Source organism: Bidens hawaiensis, unplaced genomic scaffold (genome assembly GCF_021521415.1).
Source record: "Bidens hawaiensis isolate Kalapana, Puna unplaced genomic scaffold, B.hawaiensis_p1.1 tig00028082_1, whole genome shotgun sequence".
In the NCBI taxonomy this organism is placed as follows: Eukaryota; Viridiplantae; Streptophyta; class Magnoliopsida; order Asterales; family Asteraceae; genus Bidens; species Bidens hawaiensis.
The window spans coordinates 153,512-174,087 of record NW_027494570.1 but is presented as its reverse complement, the minus strand read 5'-3'; the positions used below and the strand labels follow the sequence as shown (position 1 = coordinate 174,087).

At 34.9% G+C, this 20,576-nt stretch overlaps 1 long non-coding RNA gene and 1 pseudogene across 3 annotated transcripts; one reads left to right on the top strand and one right to left on the bottom strand.

The window, feature by feature from the left end:
- Window positions 1-2,629: 2,629 nt before the first annotated feature.
- On the top strand, window positions 2,630-9,296 carry LOC143576364 (extra-large guanine nucleotide-binding protein 3-like; annotated as a pseudogene). The gene is made up of 7 exons (XR_013142931.1): window positions 2,630-3,623; window positions 4,328-4,465; window positions 5,055-5,159; window positions 5,255-5,434; window positions 6,766-7,254; window positions 7,924-8,096; window positions 8,632-9,296. The product of XR_013142931.1 is annotated as an extra-large guanine nucleotide-binding protein 3-like (transcript).
- Window positions 9,297-9,452: 156 nt separating this feature from the next.
- Window positions 9,453-11,399, bottom strand: LOC143576369 (uncharacterized). Of its 2 annotated transcripts, XR_013142934.1 has the most exons (4): window positions 11,263-11,399; window positions 10,978-11,058; window positions 10,094-10,476; window positions 9,453-10,017 (listed from the first exon to the last, which is right to left on the bottom strand). It is a non-coding gene; the product is annotated as an uncharacterized LOC143576369 (long non-coding RNA). The 2 variants fall into 2 exon arrangements; XR_013142933.1 differs by having other exon boundaries at window positions 9,453-10,476.
- Between the last annotated feature and the right edge of the window lie 9,177 nt (window positions 11,400-20,576).

Genomic DNA, 20,576 nt, shown 5'->3' with positions numbered 1-20,576 from the left:
AATGATAGACAAATGGTGGTCTATCATGACTCGACATACGCTCAACCCATTGAGTCGATCAAGGCCAACACCATCATGTTCATGGACTTCAAGAAATGCTTAGTGATGAGCACTGCTAACCTTGACTAGATTGAAGAAGGTCAGTTCGTTGATTAGTCCCTAACGCGCAAACATATTTTATTACTGTTAGGAATGAATGATGAAGAACTCGACGCTTTGGAAGTTGAAGATGACGTGAGGTGGTAAACGATGAGGAAGTATTACTTGATACGACTATTCCACATGGGAATACGTCATTTATTTACGAAGACGAGGAGATTGAGATTCAAGATGTGACAGCAGAGGAATACCCTAATCTGTATCAACGATCAAATGTTGATCATGGTGTTCCTCCTTTTACTGAAGAAAATGTTAAAGCTGTTGAATTCATTTGGATAAGATATCGAAAAATAAAGCTAAGACATCTGAACGAGATGCTGATCCAACCGAGGCTGATATTCTGGGTTGGTTTGAGTACCGGAGCAAACGGGCTCATAAAATTATTGAGGCTTATCGATACGTTGACCGAGAACAAAAACTGGACGTTGTTGCACGGGCCAAAGCGAATCAGAAGACAACATTCAAAGCCGTGTGGACTGTGAAATGTGACATTGTTTCTTGGTTATACCATTCTGATTTAAAGGTTTGTATTGTCAAGTGGGAGAACGGTGTTCAATATTATCAGCATATCACTGACATTCTCTTACTACCGCGATGGGATGTTCGTACCCTCGCGAGTCGACCGTTTATTAATCACGGTGGAGATCACCGATCTGAATGGTTTCACCAACATTTTCTCTTCGAGGTAAACCGTGGTTTTAAATTCTTTAAGCCACAAATTCCAATCCGTAAGCGCATTGACGAGATTGATCCTCGTACGGGTTGGTGAAAACTTGTGCTTAAGGTTAAACCGCCAAAAAAGATGAAGCATATACCGGTGAAGACGTTTCCACAGAGTCTTCACATATCGTTTAATCGATGGTACTATGATAATCATACCGACGAGGCCGTCATTGTACTGGGTAAAGGTTTGATGACCAGTTTTATTAGAGTTATCGACCCGATGTGGCTCGTTAACTTATCTGAAATCGACAATGACGTGCTGTTCGTGAACAAGATTTTGATCGAGCGCCAAGAAGACTACAACCGAGCTATGCAATTCCAGCGTGTCGTACGTGTGTGTCACGAGTTCGGGATTCATAGTTGTCGTGATTGGTAGACAAAGCGCTTCAAGTAATTAAAAACAAAGAGCTCAAGACGAGGGGGTGTTTATTAGTGCACGGTTTTGTCGTCTCGAGTCTTTGTAATTTATCGGTTATGATTTATTATTATTTTAATGTAAGGGGTATTTATGTAAATTCACCTAGTTCGTTATATATAGGTTCATTCGTTAAGGATGTTTAACGAATGAGCCAGTTCGTTATATGTAATGTCCATTCGTTAAGGATGTTTAACGAATGGATAGTAATTCGTTATGTATGTTTCCCATCCGTCATGGAATGTTGACGAATGGGGGTATAACAAATCACTGATTCGTTATGCTTTCCCTTTAAGTTATTTAAGTTAACGAATGGAGCCAATTCGTTACGGGATGTGTAACGAATTGGGTTCCATCGTCTATATAAGGTTGTTTAGCCTTGGGTAATTTAAGTATTGTTTATCTATCCTCTCGAACCTCTGTCCATTCTCTCTCTCAATACTTCGTTTAATCTTATCATTACTATTATCAATTACTATCATATATAATAACTAAGGGCATATCAATTAACTAGATCTGTAGCTTAATCGATCTAATACATATATGGATTGATTAAGATCTGAATAGGTTTTAACAAGGGAAGGGGGAAAGGGGTCGCGTCGTCGTCAATGGGTTCGAATGCCGAAATGGAAGGTCATTTCAAAGAAATGAACATTCGACTTAAATGTATACAAGAACTTGAGCTAAACGTCTTCGAGTAAATTTGGACGCCGTCGACGTACTTAAAAGGAAGAAATTGGACCACCGCATCTGTCATTTTCCATTGTTTTAGGCTGAATCTTTCAAATCTTCTTCAAGATTTAGACTGATTCAAATGGGTTTGGTGTAAATTGTAGTCTTCATTCTTTTTGTTCAAAGTTGAAGGCTTTTGAAAAGATCTACCAAAAAGGCGACGGCTATGATGAGACGAAGACTTTGACTTTAATCGGTTGATTCCTTGGCGGGGTCCTTTATGGCTGTTGACTATCACCTTATATTGACCAAAATCATCAAACCCATATCGGATCTTTTTGCATAATTAAGGTAATATTTCTTCTGTAATCGGATTTAGGGTTTGTAGAAATTAGTCAGTTTTCAGTTCAGTTTTGTGCTAATTGGAGCTTTATTTTGTTAAAGTTTGGTTCTTTATGGCTCCTGATTGAAGTGATTTTTTCGGGTAATCCGATTTGGGTTTTTTACAAATCTATCATTTTCTGAATTGGGTAGTTGAAATAAAGCCCTAATTCGATTCTTTATAATGGTTGAGAATTCCCCCAAAATTGAAGTGATTTTATTTGGGTGGTCGAACTATCATTTTCTGATCCGGGTAGTTGTTATAATGCAGATTTTTTAAAGAACTGGGATGAAGGATATGGATGAACATAGGGCAAAAGATTGGAGAGAAACAGTAAAGAAGATGCTTCCTAAAGGAACACCACTGCCTGAAGAAAGCGATGAGCTTGATTACTCGATCGCGATAGAATACATGGGACCCGATGTATCTTACGAGCTTCCTCGAGTAAAACCTTTAGATATAAACACTCGATCAATCCCAACTGCGTCTTTAGCCAAATCATTCTCCGGTTCAAGAAGATCCGTCACTCGTGATGTTGGCCCGGGCCCGCCTGTAATTGACCCGATCCCGTTGCCTGTTTCTTATATCGCGGATGTAAACGGGTCACCCAATCAAAGCCCGAGGTTATCCGGAAGCTCAGGGTCTGTTATCTCGGTTTTGCATAACACGGACTCGTTTTCGGCTTCCCCATCGGGCTCTCCCGGTTCGGTTCATAACCGAGATGATGGTCACGCTAACGGGGTTCGACGGGGACCGATTGTAACTTTCAACACGGTTGATCGATCGGAACGAAAAGAAGCCGAGAGGCCCGGTTATCCCGAATACGTTGCTGTTTCTAAAGAAAAGAAGAAAAAGACGCAAAAACGACGCGTTTGTTATCGATGTGGTAAAGCAAAGTGGGAAAGTAAAGAATCTTGTTTAGTTTGTGATGCAAAGTATTGTAGCAATTGCGTTCTTAGAGCAATGGGATCTATGCCCGAGGGCCGGAAGTGCGTTACGTGTCTTGGTGAGGCGATTGACGAGTCGAAACGTCTTATTTTGGGGAAAAACTCGAGGATGTTATCGCGTTTACTTAGTCCTTTGGAAGTTAAACAGATAATGAAAGCTGAAAAAGAATGTTCTGCTAATCAGCTTCGGCCCGAACAGTTAATTGTTAATGGGTATCCGCTTAAACCCGAGGAAATGGCTGAACTTTTGGGCTGCCCGTTACCACCACGGAAACTGAAACCGGGAAAGTATTGGTATGATAAAGAATCTGGTCTTTGGGGAAAGGTATATAATCATAATTAAACTTCTTATAAAATTTTTTGTTCTGATAAAAAAAGTTTATCAACCTTTTAAATGTTAACATTTTAACTATATTCTGTTTTAAGTATTTATTGTTCTGGAGCTTTGTTATAGATTTTATTATTTATTTGTATAGTTGTGTCTAACTAATAGTATCTTATCATTTATTATTGTTAATTGTTTGAGGTTCTAGAGGATCTTGAGCTATTCTTAACCCGAACTCACATATTTTCATGGTTGAGATGAAAAGTTCTTTCTTAACAAGAAAAGTACAAATTTATATAGTTAGGTTTAACCTTTAACATCAAATACTAATTTCCCATTTATCTTTTAGTTTTGACTTTTGACATAAAAATACCCTATCCATTTAAGTTATGACATGTGATATGTATATACTTTTAATTTGGCCAAATCGATGGGTCGGTCTGGGTACAGCTCAAACCGGTAATTATTTATAAGGGTTGGAACGTTGTGGGTGAGGTTGCCCTAAAATATTTTTTGGCTATTATAGATAATTAGTGATTAGTTAATCAAATCCGATTATAAAAATTCAATAATAATTTGGATTTTATAATAATTTGATTTAGGAGATTTATGCATTAAAAATGCACTGCGAGTAGTAAATGGATTAAAATTGTCAGATGTATATTTGCATGTAAATATTGTAATATTTTGTTTTAATTTTTCAGGAGGGAGAAAAGCCCGATAGAGTTGTGAGTTCAAATTTGAGTTTTACTGGGAAACTTAGTCCAAATGCAAGCAACGGAAATACAGAAGTTTACATGAATGGTCGAGAAATTACAAAGACTGAGTTGAGAGTGTTGAGGGTAAATTTATTTTTCATAAATTATTAATGTGTTAAATATGATGGCAAAAACAATATAATTACACTAACAAACAAATCACTAAATTTTTGTGAGAATAAAAAGAACAAACCTTTATTGTTTAATTTTTTCTATTAATGGTTCATATTTTTAAAAACTTTTGCCTCTTACATACAAATGTATATCATGTACATACAAACCATTAACCTAGTTTGTTAATATGTAATCTTTATTTCTAAACATTTACCTATGCATTTGTAAGTTGTGTGTAGGAAATATAATTACACATGATTTGCACGTGTAAGTTCTACTACTTAATACATTTTCTTTCTATACATCCTTTTAATACATTAGAAGCGATGGATACCCATTGCATTTCCATTTTCTAATATTTAAAAAAAAATAAGATTGGAATATTGAATAAATATTTTGTTCTATCTGTTCTCACAAAATACTGTATAAAAAAATACACCTTGTATGACTGTGATGTATAACTATTTTTTTATTTCCCACCATCACAAGTAAACGGGTTAAAACATCCATCACTAATTTTCTCTATTCTTCTAAATTCCGTTTTGTCAATTCGTTACAGCTGGCAAACGTGCAATGTCCCCGTGACACTCATTTTTGGGTTTATGATGATGGTCGTTATGAGGAGGAAGGCCAAAATAATATCAAAGGAAACATATGGGAAAAGGTATATAAATATCATATAATTGTGTATTTTTGTTGTTGGGATGGGGGGGGGCAAGTGTGTGCATATACTTAGGATAATTATGTGTTTTTGTGTAGGCGAGTACACGGCTTCTTTGTTCATTGTTATCGTTGCCTGTGCCACACGGGCAGCCACAAAGAGAGAAGGACGAACCCAGCAATTATAATACTGTTCCTAATTACTTTGAGCCCAAAAAAATTCAAAAGCTTTTGTTACTTGGACTTGAAGGATCAGGCACAAGCACCATCTTTAAGCAGGTATTTTGTTTTAAAGTTATATAAATCACTCTTTCTCAGTGAGTGTTAGAAAGCAAGTGTTTGTATGTACATCGTTTATTTTTTAAATTTTGTCCAAAAAAAAAATTATTCTTTTAGGTTATGGCATAAAACATACTTTTTTTTAAAAAAAATTATATAATTAAATACGTTCGACCCGAAACTGATCTGAACCCGTTTTGACTAACCTAAACCCAGTGGCGGATCTAGGAATTTTTTTCAGGTGGTGCACTACTTTTAGATGCTTGAATTTCATGGAATCGGATATAAAAATTTCGGGTTGGTTCGATGGTTTAGGTCGGTTCATTACATAATAAAAATATGATAAAATAATAAAAAGACACCATCATTCGAAATTAAAAAAACACATAATATAAATACAATGGTCCTTACGAATTAATAAAAAAAACTTTTAGTTGTTTCCTACGAGGCGTCATCTTTTGAAATCGTTACATAATACAAATACAATGGTTAAGCCGAATGCCCGGACGGACTACCGTAGAAAGGAGCTGTGGCGCCTGCGTAATCATGGAGAAGGGAGATAGGCAGAGAGAGCGGCGTTTTGTAATTATATCTTTGTTTAAAAGTTTTGTTTACGAAACTCTTAAAAGCTGCATAGAAAATTCTTTTTAAAAAAAAGTAGTGAAACGGATTTGAACTCTAAAGGCTGCATAGAAAAAAAAATAAAATAAAATAAAAAAGTAGTATAAAATGGATTTGAACCTCTGACCTTCAATTAACCAACTCATACTTATCACCAGACCAACAACTTATATTCTAATTAGGATGGTCCCTTTCTAATTTATAAGATTGTTCACTCCATTATTTTCTATATATCAATACACTATTATTTCGAAACTCGGGTGGCTCTCGGGAACCACCCATTTACTAGGTGGATCCGCCCATGCCTAAAACTGTACATTTTGTGTTGGGTTCGTGTTGTGTTATAAATTCACGCCTTTTAACGCTTATGTCCGAAATTTTTATCAAGCATGATTAAAAAATCATGTTTTTTCGCCTATATACTGATTTTTGGGCTTAAATGTTCTAAAGATGTTTTTCGCATATAAGTATTCATTGACCAATTTTCGACCTGTTTCCTTTAATATTCTTGATTTTTCAAGTTGGACCCGTTAGAGATAAAACATAAACTCGAATCAACCCGTTATCAAAATTGCCACCTCTACAATATATCAAAATGGGCGGGTTGGGTAACCATATAAAACATGTAAAATTCTTGGATATTTATAATATTATATATGAATACAAAAACAAAATGTAATATAATGATCCTGTTTTCTTTAAATTTGCAGGCAAAATTCTTATATGGCAACCGATTTAGTGATGAAGAGTTGCAAAATATTAAGCTTATGATTCAAAGCAACATGTATAGATACCTCAGCATATTGCTCGATGGCCGAGAGCGTTTCGAGGAAGAAGCATTGATGAAAAAGAATTCCAACGAGACAAGTATTTAGTTATCTCAACTTATTTATAAAAACATGCACACTTTAGGAGAATGTGTTTATTAATAAATGTGTTGTTTAATTTCAGGCATTGAGGACAACGATGAAGAAAGTGAGGTTTGTGCGTACTCGCTTAACCCGAGACTGAAGCATTTTTCTGACTGGTTACTCGATATTATTGCGACCGGAGATTTGGACGCGTTTTTCCCGGCTGCAACACGCGAATATGCTCCGCTTGTTGAAGAGGTGTGGAAGGATCCAGCCATTCAGGAAACTTATAAAAGGAGAAGTGAATTGCATTTTCTACCCGATGTTGCAGAGTATTTTTTGAGTCGGGTATTTTGTTTATTATATCATTTTTCGGCTGTTATTTATCATTTTAGTGGGTTCGGGACTTCGGGTCAAAATGAGTAATTTTTATGCAGGTGGAAATGTGTTGACCACTTGACCATAATAGTAACAGTTTGGATAAACACGATTGCGAATACCATTTATTACATAGTAGTAAAATAAAGATTAATAAAGCTTGCTAGGAGGTTGTACACTTTGGGTGACTTTTGACCTGTTTGACCATTTTTCTCTTTTTGCTGACTTTTTTTATTTTGTTTTATTCATTTAAAGCATTCAACCTGCTTGACCATTTCCATCATTTTGCTGACTTTTTATTTTTATTATTTATTATTTTGTCTATTGGAAGCATATTGACCATTTCCTTCTTTTGCTAACTTTTTTAATCTTATTCATTTGAATTTGACCCATTAGAGGTTAGAGAGAGAACACAACCCAAATCGACCCATGATAAGTAAACGGGCCCAAATTGTCTTTTTTTTAAAAAAAAAAAAAAACTTTGTTTCAACATCTTCATCTTCTGTCATATGATGTGACAAAACGAGAATGTAATCCGTTGACTTACAATTCATCCGAATGTTAAATTCCATTTTATTACAGCAACAAGATTTACTATTTTTCAAACATGTTTATGATATTTTGTTGTGTCGGGTTCAGGCGGTTGAGGTTTCCAGCAACGAATATGAACCGTCCGAGCATGACATACTATACGCTGAAGGAGTGACCCAAGGAAATGGGTTGGCTTTTATTGAATTCTCCCTTGATGACCGTAGTCCCATGTCCGAGACGTTTACCGACAATCTTGATGGTCAATCACAACCTCTTTCCAGGTATATATATATAGTTTTTCTCTAGATTCACTCACAAAATTGCCTTTAATTTATTTGGTTAAATGCACCAAAATAAGTTTAAAAAAATAAAAGTTAAATGAAAAGTTTGCTGCTTGTGAAGAATTTAAATTATTTTGAAAAATAAATTGATAGGATAAATAATATAGAGTTAAGTTCAAGAGGAAAATATTGGGTGTGGTCATGGTTTGGTTCCGTTATGACTTATGAGCCAAAACCAACATTATAACCGACGTTTTGGTTTTTAGTTTTTCAAAACCGACCGGTTTTGGTTAAAAGCATTTTCGGTTAGTGTTGAATACAATTTGGTTAATTCGGTTAGCCACCAGCTTTGCTCATGGGTCGATTAAAACTTATTTCAGTTAATAAATCTAAATATAGTTTGGGCAAAAAAAAATAATAAAATAAAAATCAGTAAACATGTTTATGAACTTGTAATTTTTTTTATCATTATAGTTGAATTATAAATTATAAGCCATGGCCCATGACTTATTATTAATGATCTTCTTTTTGTTAGATACCAACTCATTAGAGTAAACGCGAAAGGAATGAACGAAGGCTGTCGATGGGTGGAAATGTTCGAGGACGTTCGTGTCGTCGTCTTTTGTGTCGCCCTAAGTGACTATGACCAAATGTGGCTATCACCCGACGCATCGGGAAGTGGGTCCCTCCTTCAAAACAAGATGATCCAAAGCAGAGAACTTTTCGAGTCAATGGTCAAACACCCATGTTTCAAAGACACCCCATTCGTTCTAATCCTAAACAAATACGACCTTTTCGAGGAGAAACTGAAGCAGACCCCGTTAAGTGCGTGCGAGTGGTTCACCGACTTCAGCCCGGTTCGACCCTACACCAATAACCATAACCTGGCTCACCAGGCCTACTATTACGTGGCGGTGAAGTTCAAGGATCTGTATGCATCTTTGACCACTCAAAAGCTGTATGTGTGGCAAGCGCGGGCCCGGGACCGTGTAACTGTTGATGAAGCATTTAAGTACATACGGGAGATAGTGAAGTGGGATGATGAGAAGGAAGAGACGTACTATAACGGGCCTGAGGACTCGTTTTATAGTACAACAGATGTAAGCTCGCCACCGCGGGTTACTTAGGGTTGAATGAAGTGAGGTGAGGTGAATTATGTTTTGATTTGTGTTTATGGTTTTTGTGTAGATAAGATGGTGATGGTGATGGTGATGGTGATGGTGATGGTGATGGTGATGGTGATGGTGATGGTGAATAAGTTGTGATTTTATTTGGATTTTTTAAGGGTTAGTGAATGTGTTTATGCACTTGGGAGTTTAAATATTGCATTCTAAATTTTCAACAAATCACATTTGTTATAACTAATGTAATTCTCTCTTGATTGCTTATTTGTGAAAGCATATATCCATTGTATATGCAAATGTTACAACTTATGTATGTAGTTTTAAAAAACTTATTCATTAATGTAAATATTGTATTGTTAGATATATTTGTTAGGAGTTAAAAACTATTTTTTATTTTTTTAAATGTACTTTTGACAACTATAAACATATACAACAATAACAAAACCTTTATGAAGAGATTACAACCATTAAAAGGATTGTCTTTGTGCATTCACTGAGTCAGAACTCTAATATGACAGATTGTTTATATGCGTTAACCGAGTTAGAACTCGGTGTGATGTATACAAAAGAATTCTGTACGGATGCTTACACAGGTTTGCATGAGACATGACTTAAAGAACAACATACTCGGGTGCTCCGGTTTCCATTGATATTATAACCCACTGAACTTTACCCAACCAGTGAGCCAACCGATGTCTCAAATACTGTATCTGACTCATTCCCAAAACTCTCGGTTGAACCCGTGACACATCAACTGTTCCATCAACTTCATCAATCATCCCCTCAATAAGACCAACCTGAAATTATATTAATTCAGAAGTCTCCTAATAAACTTACTCAAGATTAGATTATATCGAATAATATAATTCTTACTGATAGGCTTTTTAAAAGAAGATGCTCCACATCTTTAACACTAAGTTCCATGAACTCTGCAATGGTGGTCAAAGGGATAGTTCTGTCTTCTGGCGGTAGCCAGCAAGTGAAAGAAGTAAAATATATAGAAAGAATTTGGTTTTTTAATTATATAAACGAAAAGGTGTAAACTTTTTTATGGAAAACCTGAAAATATATTCCATCAACCGAAGAATGTTGATCTTCTCCATAAGTTTCTTCTCGTTTTTGACCAAAGCAGGCTGAGAATCTACACAAGTTTTGTGAGTCGTACATAGTTCTTGATAATGAACCAGATTCCCAGAGTTAAGTGCTTCGAGAATCTGGTAGATCCATTCATATGGCGACCCTAGAAGACTCTTTATCTGCAAAAGTTTCAAAATTGAAGTTACATCAGTAATCATTTATTGTAATATCTTTATTATAATTAGGAGAAATAATTTGATAAGATAATTAATTTGTAAACCACTAAACTTCTTGTTTGTAGCTTGTGCTTTTGATCTACATTAGTACATTGTGATGCATACATCAATTTTAGTAATTTACAAATTACTAAGCCTCTCATGCTATTATTATTTGAAAAGTTCATTTACCTTTCCTAACCAGTTTACGGAATATAAACAAACTTTTACCTTAAAAAATAGCTTTCTTTGAGATCTGATTAAGGATTTAAATATTCTTAATCGACCAAAGAGGTGATGGATATTCATATCCCTCAACATAAATGTTCAATGAGAAATATTTGAAAACGTTTAGATCTTATGAAATCAGATCTCATGATTGTAGACGTCATATTAAATAACCATATTAGATGGCTGTTTAATAAAAGTTTAAGCATAATTAAGGAAGAGGAAGATAATACTCACAATTGGATGCGCAAGTAGTTCTCCGAAGTCGTAAATGTTATCTCCCACCATCGCAGTGATGCATGTATGAGAGGCAATATACTATGATGCAAAACACAACATTTAGATATCCATTATAAAGAATTGTGAGTATATGTCATATAGACACGTATATGCAGACTATAACAAATTCATCTTCAGAATCATGTGTAACTTACCAATGATATGGAAATGCACCAACAAATAATAAAATATATTATGAAAGATAAACATGCACCAAAGCGAGCAATAAACATAACTGCATACCCGCTTATGTGAATCTGGCAGAGACTCTATTGACGCATATGCCAAGAACTGAATAGCATTCTTGTGGAACTCAACAGGGTCTTGGAGAAAAATACAGTACTGGCATGTTACCCAATAATAATGCGCATATACGGAACTATCAACGAGAAGAGGAAGACAACACAAACTTTCAACGACAACAATCGAATAACTGCTACTGCCGACGGATCACACGAGAAGAGGTGAAGGATGCACTTAGGAGGATGGGAAGGTCTAAGGCGGTTGGCCCAGACAACATACCCATCGAGGTGTGGAAGTGTCTGGGGGAGGAAGGAGTCATGTGGTTAACTACTCTGTTCAATAGTATTCTCAAATCAGGTAAGATGCCAGACCAGTGGAGGAGCAGCGTTGTAGTTCCTATCTATAAGAACAAAGGAGACGCCCAATGTTGTGGTAACTACCGAGGAATCAAACTACTAAGTCATACTATGAAGCTATGGGAAAGAGTGATTGAGGGTAGACTTAGACGAGAAACTCAGGTTACGGTCAACCAATTTGGCCTCATGCCGGGCCGTTCCACCACAGAGGCAATACACCTTATAAGAAGATTAATGGAAAAGTATAGGGAGAAGAAGCGTGATCTACATATGGTGTTTATTGACCTAGAAAAGGCCTACGACAGTGTGCCACGACAGGTGCTCTAGGAGTGCTTGGAGGGTAGAAGAGTGCCCAGGAAATACATAGAGATAATTATGGATATGTATACCAGGAGTGATACAAGTGTCCGTGCGCCAGTGGGGGATACTGATTTCTTTCCTGTAGAGGTAGGTCTTCACCAGGGGTCAGCGTTGAGCCCGTTTCTTTTTGCAGTAGTCTTGGATGAGTTGTCAAAGTCGATTCAGGGGACTCTCCCGTGGTGCATGATGTTCGCAGACGATATTGTGTTACTTGCTGAGAAAAAACAAGATCTAAACATGAGGCTTGAGGAGTGGCGAACAACCTTAGAGACAAAAGGTTTAAAGATTAGCCGATCTAAGACGGAGTACCTCCACTGTGATTTTGGTGGGATAAACGACAATGAAGACGCACAGATCACAATTGAAGGTCAGGTGGTCCCGCAGGTAACGAAGTTCAAGTATTTAGGATCATTTGTACAGAGCGATGGGGAATTAGACAGTGATGTGACCCACCGAGTTCAGGTAGGATGGTGTAGATGGAAAGCAGCCACAGGTATATTGTGCGACAAGAGTTTCCCGACTAAACTAAAGGGAAAATTCTATAGGGTGGCAGTTAGACCTGCAATGCTATATGGAACAGATTGTTGGGCCATCAAGAAGGCACAAGTGCGGAAGATGGAGGTAGCAGAAATGAGAATGCTACGTTGGATGTGTGGGCACACAAGGCTAGACCGAATAAGAAACGTTGAGTTTCGCGAGAGATTAGGGGTGGCGAACATAGCAGACAAGATAAGAGAGTGGAGATTGAGATGGTTTGGACATGTAAAGAGAAGACAGACGACGAATCCTGTTAGATCCGTAGAAAACATTACTATAGAGGGGAGGAGGGGTAGAGGACGACCGAAATTGACTTGGGATGAGAGGATTAGGCATGATTTGATAGACCTAAACCTCTCCGAGGACATGGTTGAGGATAGGAATTCGTGGAGAAGTAGAATTAAAGTTAAGGATTTTTAGAGAGAATTGAATACCTTAGGGCTTAGAATTAACTTATTTAGGTCACATACCATAATGGTATTTCCCTTACATATATTATTATTATTATTATTATAATTATTATTAGCTTTTATATAGATGTTAAACTGTGATCTTATTATTAATATTATTATAATTAGTAGTAGTTTTTATATAACTGTTAAACTTTGATTTCCTTTATTTTGCTTCATACACATGTACTTAGAGCCGAGGGTCTCTCTGGAAGCCACCTCTTTATTCCTTTGGATAGAGGTACGGTGTGCCTACATCCCACCCTCTCCAGACCCTACTTATAGCTTGGCTGTCGGTGGGATTTTACTGGGTATGATTGATTGATTGATTGATTGATATACGGAACTATCAATGTCAGTGATGCTATCAAGTATAGCTTTACCAATGTCAATAAGTATCTTGCACTTTTTATAATCTCCTTTTCCAAGACTAAAGGCGGCTATCTGCATGCTAATGAACAGGATAGGCCCTTCTGTATGCTCCTGGTTTGCAGAGTTGAGCTTCTGGATCGTTCTTCTAAGATGGTTAATGGCGGCTTCTTTATCTAGGTACTTATGAGAGACTGTAACAGCGAACTCTGCAAGCCTGAGAGGGTTGATCTCGGTGTCAAAGTGAATGATGAAGTTATCATATAGCTGTATGAGTTCATCACCAGTCTGGAATAAAGAATGTGAAGAGAGTTATATACTTGTATTCATTCATCAATAATCCATTTGGTCCTTTTTATTAGTTACTACTATATTCTGAGTTTAATACTGTTAACATATTCTTGATTTTTCGACTATTCGGTTTAGCTTTAGCCAAACATGAACATACGATTGAACAAATTTTTTTGTTCATCGTTCATTAAGAGAGACGGCATGTTCTTGTTCGTTCGTTTAAAACCTAAACGAGCAGTTCACAAACGTAAACTAACATATACAAAGAAACTAGTTGCCTTGAAAGTAAATGAGACGGTGATAAACAAACACCTAATATGTTGACCTAATTTCAAGCAAATGTAGGCATGATTGGTCCTTTTTATAACAGTTACTGTACTAGAAGTTCAAACCTGTTTACATATTTCCAACTGATTGTCTTCAAATGCTGATAAAGAAAACGCCTCCTAATATGTTGACCTAATTTCAACAATACATACATACATACATACCTGGAGGACGGGAGACAGAACAAGTGTTGGGGGTTGATGGTGAGTTGATGCCATAGCTTGCGTTGATAGAGATCGTAAAGCGTGTTGCACCAGTCGTTGAGCTCCGGGTGATCATTGCGAAGAGAAGTTATGCAATCAATAGCATCCATGGCCATGAATCAATCAAGAACAATGTTGTGCTTTGACGGAGAATTTGGAAACGTGGAGGCGGGAAAAGGGAAACAAAAACGGTTATGATAACTTCTACTAGAAGGATCTTATTATTAGAGTCTCTTATTAAAAAATAATAATAAAAAATATTATTGTTATTTCAAACAAACTACTGGCAGTCAAGCCGTGTCGAGGAAGCTCGAAATTAAACAAGGCGGCTTATTGGCTTGGCTTGAGCTTGAGTTTAAACGAGTCTAAGGTCGAGCCATGACCCGAGCCGAGCTTTGGTCAAACTCGACCCAGTTACAAAAATGAGCCGGCTCAACTTAGGTTGTTTTAAATCAAGCTTTTTGCTGGTTTTATTAAGCTTTTTTATTAACCAAACTACAAGCCACAAGCTTTTAAACAACACTTAAACTGCGCAAAATTTCAACAAATGATGAAAATGTACAAAGTGTAACATTTCAACAAATAATGAGAATTTTAACCAAGTTTGTTCTTTATATAATGCATTAGAATCATAATTGTAGTGACTCTTCACATCCATCTCTTTATTATGTTTGTATTATTGTTAGGGCAGTAAGGGGATCAAAACAAACTGGACAAAGTTTTGACTTTTTTCGTCCGTTAAGCTTTTGTCGGACAGATGGACTGTTCACGAACACTCTACTGAGCAAACATTTTTTTTTTCATGTTTGTGTCCGTCCATTAAGGAATTAGGTTTGTCCGTGTCCGTTCATTAGTATTGTAAACGGACACTAACGGACACTTATGGACAAACGAACAATAACGGGCACTTATGAATAAATGAACACGCGGACGCTAATGGACAAAAGAACACTAACGGACACTAATGAACATTAATGGACAAACAAACATAAACAACTCTAACAAACAAACAAAAATAAACGATTACATATTAACTTAAAAAAATATCATAAATCCATACACGTTCACCCACGAATTCAAAATTACACCACAAGATATCTAAAAATAGTTAACACTTAACATAGTAGGCTTTGTTTAATTTTTCACTTGATTTATATACTAGGTTAATCTGGTAGAAAAACAAAAAAATAAAAACATATTAATTATAAAATACTTCACATTTACAAACTGACGAACGTTACCAAACGTTCATGAATATTATTGAACGAACATGACTTTTGTCCGTGTTCGTCAGCTAAGCTTACCGAACAAATTTGTTCATGTCCGGTTCGTTTATTAAACAGACAAACATAAACAAACTTTTCGTCGAACGGACGGCCAGTTGTCCGCCGAACATCCGGTTCGCTTACAACCCTAATTATTATTAAAGCCTTAAAAATAAGGGGAAAGTGAATACGGTGCTGTCACGCGTCTAAGCTTGCACGGAAAACCTATCAAAATTACGTAGTTTTGATAAAAAACAATCCAAAATTAATTCATTCTCAAGTGCATACCATCACCTACCGTCCCCAAGGTGTCCATCTTCATAGAGTTTTTTTAACGATTTTTATTCTCACATCACAATTAGTATATGAATTCCCTTATTCCAATATTTTCTTTCTGTTTTATTCAAATTAATAATAAAGAATTGTACATAAATTGAATATTAATTTAGCTTTTGTTCATACATGCATACACAATATAATAGATGTAGGAGTCCAATCAGAGAAGGAAGTTGTGAAACAAATTCAATTGACATGGTTCAGGTGTTGAATTAGAGTAAAAATAGCAGTTCGATGTTGAAGTGAAAAAAACAAAAGACGGAGAATATAATAGAAGCGACTTAGGATTTGAGAAAGAAATACCAATCTTATACCATTGAAACACTGTGTGAAAATAAAATTCAAAAAACGTATCTTTTGTTTAAGAAGAATAGTACATCTCTTACAAACCTTGTGATAGATTGGATTAAGATTTGAATCGATTATTTCTGTAATTCGATGCCTTGGGAGACTGTGGGTGGAGACCTAGCATGATAGATGGTATGTATTTGGGAATGAGTTAGTTTTGGATTGTTTTTAATCAAAACTATATAGTTTTGATAGGATTTCCGTGTAAGCTTAAACGCGTGACAGCACCGTATTCACTTTCCCCTAAAAATAAATAGTAGATATTGTTATTGTATTAGAAAAAACATCATTATGAATATGTTTGAAATACCGAATTTTAGTAAACAATGAAAAAGAAAATCAATATAACTTATTATGGTAAATATTTTCTAAATCACTTATTTTGTGTTTTGTGAATTGACAAAAGTTTTGGGAGAATTTACCAACTATTTCACCGATCTTCATACTTTTTTTTAAATAATGTATATTTATGATCTTTGGTTAATATTTTGTATTTGTTAAAAAAAACAAAATACATAGGTTTTTATAAATTTTTTAAAATCTCGGTATAAATTTTAACTAAAACGGATTTTTTAAGAAAAAATATTTTGATCCCATAAAAGGATTTTAACACGTGTTTGAACCAGTAAATTTGGTTAACTATATTTTTTGTTTAAAAAAGTAATATAAATTAGAAAAAAAAATGAAGGATAAAAAGATGGGGAAATGTTAGTCGTGATAAGGAAAATTACAAAAGATAACTTATTTTTTCTCATCCAATTTTAAATGTAGTAAAGATAATTATAATGTAACTAGTTTTTAGCCCGCGTATTACGCGGTTTTATTTAGCGTTTTTTTTAATATTAATTTAAATATATAATTTGTTATATTAATCTAATTAATCTATATGACTATGTTGTCGCTTTTAATATCATTTTAGTAGTTTTTTTTCCAACCGAGACGGTCTATATTTATTGTTGGGTGGAGTTTAATTTCAAGTATACGTAATGGACTAATGTTTGTTGTTTTTGTTGGTTGTATCATATTTACTATTTTGTTCTCTATAGTCGAGGTGGTTTAATCTTTTTAATGTTTTTATTTTTAATAAATTGTTATTTTATTTTTACTAATGATATTATTTATTTTTTAACGCAGTTTTGTTTAGATTTACTACTTTAATTTAGTTTGGCTCAATTTTATTTAAATTTTAGTACAAAATTCGGGTTTTATCAATTTTATTGACATTTTATAATTAACGGTGTTATTACATATAGCGATGTCTTCAATTTGTAAAATGACATATTTGAAAGTGATAAAAAAATGCCCCTATAGCTAATCCGTGGACAATTTTCTCATTTTATAGTTTTTCATTAGTATAAATGAGACCATATTTACAAATATGCCTAGAGTTTATTCATGGGACATAAACCAAAGCAAATATTAAGAATTTCGAGTAAGTATTTTAAGAAAATTTTATATTTAGTTTGTAAAGTTTAGATTTTTCTAAGAGTGCTCTTGGTTTAGCGAGTGCAAGATTTGTTTAGGGAGTTAGTTACTTACATTAACTTTGGTGGTTTGTCACTGTAATGGTCTTTACACACAAATATTCTGGCGGTTCCCGTTTAAGGATGCATTTTTTTCTTTTTGGGCGCTCGAGATGGACAATGCAGTATCATGTCCTTGATGCAGGTCAAACTCAAACATGTATGCTTGTTATGTGTGTTAGCCAAACGTGTGAGTATTTAATATGTTTCTTATAAAAGTTAACGTCTTACAAATCCTTTTGAAGATCTTTGAGAGAAGTTGTGCAAGAGTGATCCTCAGTTGGGTGGTATCAGTTGTTAAATGTTAACCTTAGTGGTATTGTTGCAGCTAAAATAATAAAATACTATGCAGAAAACCAAGTATTACCATAACTACTAAGCAATTATAAGATATTACTCTCTTATTTCTTATAGGGTACTATAACACCACTTTTTAAGATTCCTAACTACATATCATGTGACTTATAATAATATAATATTATATACTGGGTAAATAGATTTGTAACATCATTACTCTTGTGAAACTGTATACCATTGACTTCTTGAACATCGTTTCCATACAGTAGATAAGAAACTTGAAGCTCATACTCAAAATCCACTATAAACTCTTATAACAATAATAAATATGACACACAAAGGCTCAAGTTTATTTATTATCATCAAACTCCTAGTTACCAACAGTTATATCATTGCATGTATTTCTTCTATTCATTACTATACATTATTACCAGCCCAATTTATACAATACTTATATACTCTAACTATACCAGTATGTCTCATATATAACCTCCACTGGCTCGATCTAGTGACTTTCCTTTTGACAAAATGGTCAATGTGGCCAAAAAGTCAAAGATGTGAGAACTGTCAAAATAGTCCATTTTGACCAAAAGAAAGTCAAATACATAAACAAAGTTTGACTTTTTTCAAAGTTATTTGATTGTGTTCACAGGAAAATTTGTTAGATCTACCACACTATTTCCTAGTATACCAAACTTCCTCATGTCAATCATCATCCTTGTATAATTTGCGTATTAACTGTCATGGGTTTGGAAGTTTTCCCTCTTTTAAATTGACGTGGGGTTGCTAACCGAGGCTCAGGTTCGGTAAACCGGTACACGACTGCAACATAGGTTTCCACACCAGAAACCGGAACATCATCACAGCCATATCCATAAGAATTATAACAAATCTATCAACAACATCGCCATTCGCCATCCGGTCATAAATTTCATCAGAACCTCCGTGTCCACCCTCATTACCATTCATGCATACCTGCAAATACAGTAGGTTAATATGCTCACTATCAAAACACAAACTGTAGGTAATAAAATACTTGCCTTTCAAGAGTGATTTTGGATTCTTTTTGAGGGAATGTAAACGTGTCAGCTGGCCTTCTTCACGATGTGAAGAAGCTAATGTATCGTTTAAATGAAGTATATATCCTCAACAAAAACTACAAAACAATGAGTTAATAGTGGATGAGCAAGCCTGGTTAGTGAAACACGGTCGACGCTTAATAGAATCCTTTTCTTTGGTGTGAAGTAAAACTCCTCGAGAAGAAATCCATTTTCCTTTTCAAATAATAAATAATCATTAATATAAAGAATTTAATAACAAAAACACTACAAAAATTAAACAACTGAGCATGCATGTCCTTGACAAATCCTCTATTGAGAAACCCGTTTATATGGTTTAATTGTAAAAATCTTATAATTTAAGAAACAAATTGTAGGCACAACAACTGCAACCTTTAGTACATTTAAGTTTAAACCATAACATTACCATTACATTTTTCCTTTGCTGCTATAGCTTTTACTAATATTGAGTAGAAGATTTTTAAACTGAAATTCAGAAAAGAAAAAAAAACCCATAGAAAACATAAAAACGTAGGTGAATATTTATTTTCTTTGTTAATAGAGAACACAATAGAATACGGAATTAAAATTGACTAATATTTATTTCCTTTGTTCCACTCTCAACTGTTGAGAATTAAAAAGGAAATAAAACTGGAAATGGGCATAACAATAGAAAGGTACTAAGCATCATGATGGCCACTTTTTGTCTAGGATAAAGCTAATTTGTTTAGAACTTAGTACTGTCGATAACATGCTAAAACAACCAAAATTTTGCATATAAAAGTGCAATTATGGTATATTGCTTTTGAACCTTCCATTAACATTATCCATTCAAGAAGTAATCGGGTTACCCCGAACGAATACTCCAAAATGGTCAATATGAACTGCGCAAGCATTTGTCTTTGAAAATATTTGGCCAGATAGCATCAGTTAAACTCGTTTAGGCCCGTTTGATTTTGTATGTTAAATACCAACCAAAATAATCAGATCTGCACAAAATTTGGCTTCCAATTATGCCCTTTTACCACTGTCATGTTGAATAAACACTATTGACTATAACAAAGTCAACAACAGTAGCACATACAGAACACAAATGACATATGCAAGCGAAACAAACCCATATATGTAGGGCTTGCCAATCTGAATCGCATGTACTAAAAAAAAAAAAGAAGCATCTCAATATATGAACCAAAGACTGTTAACCTAAAACTTTTAACTTCACTTAAACCACAATTTGAAAACGAACAACAAAATATGAAATTTATCAACTAAATATGAAATGATTCGAAAAGAAATTAATACCCAAATGAGTAATCACGAAAACAGAAGCTTCAAAAACTTGAATTGGGTGTAAAATCAATCGAATAAGCCGACTTAACTAAATCAAAACCCACCAAAGTTATAGCTTAGATGAAAACGAAGTAAACGTTTTAGGGCTTGTAAATTTAGAGATTAGAAGGGTTAGAATTAATCGATTGGCAGCCAAAAATGAATCAATAGATTGTACTAACCTTGAATCAAAGTATGGAAGCCGTTGTTTACATTGGAATGAAGGAAATTGAAAGGGAGAAGGGGCATAGAGCTGCGAACGCTGA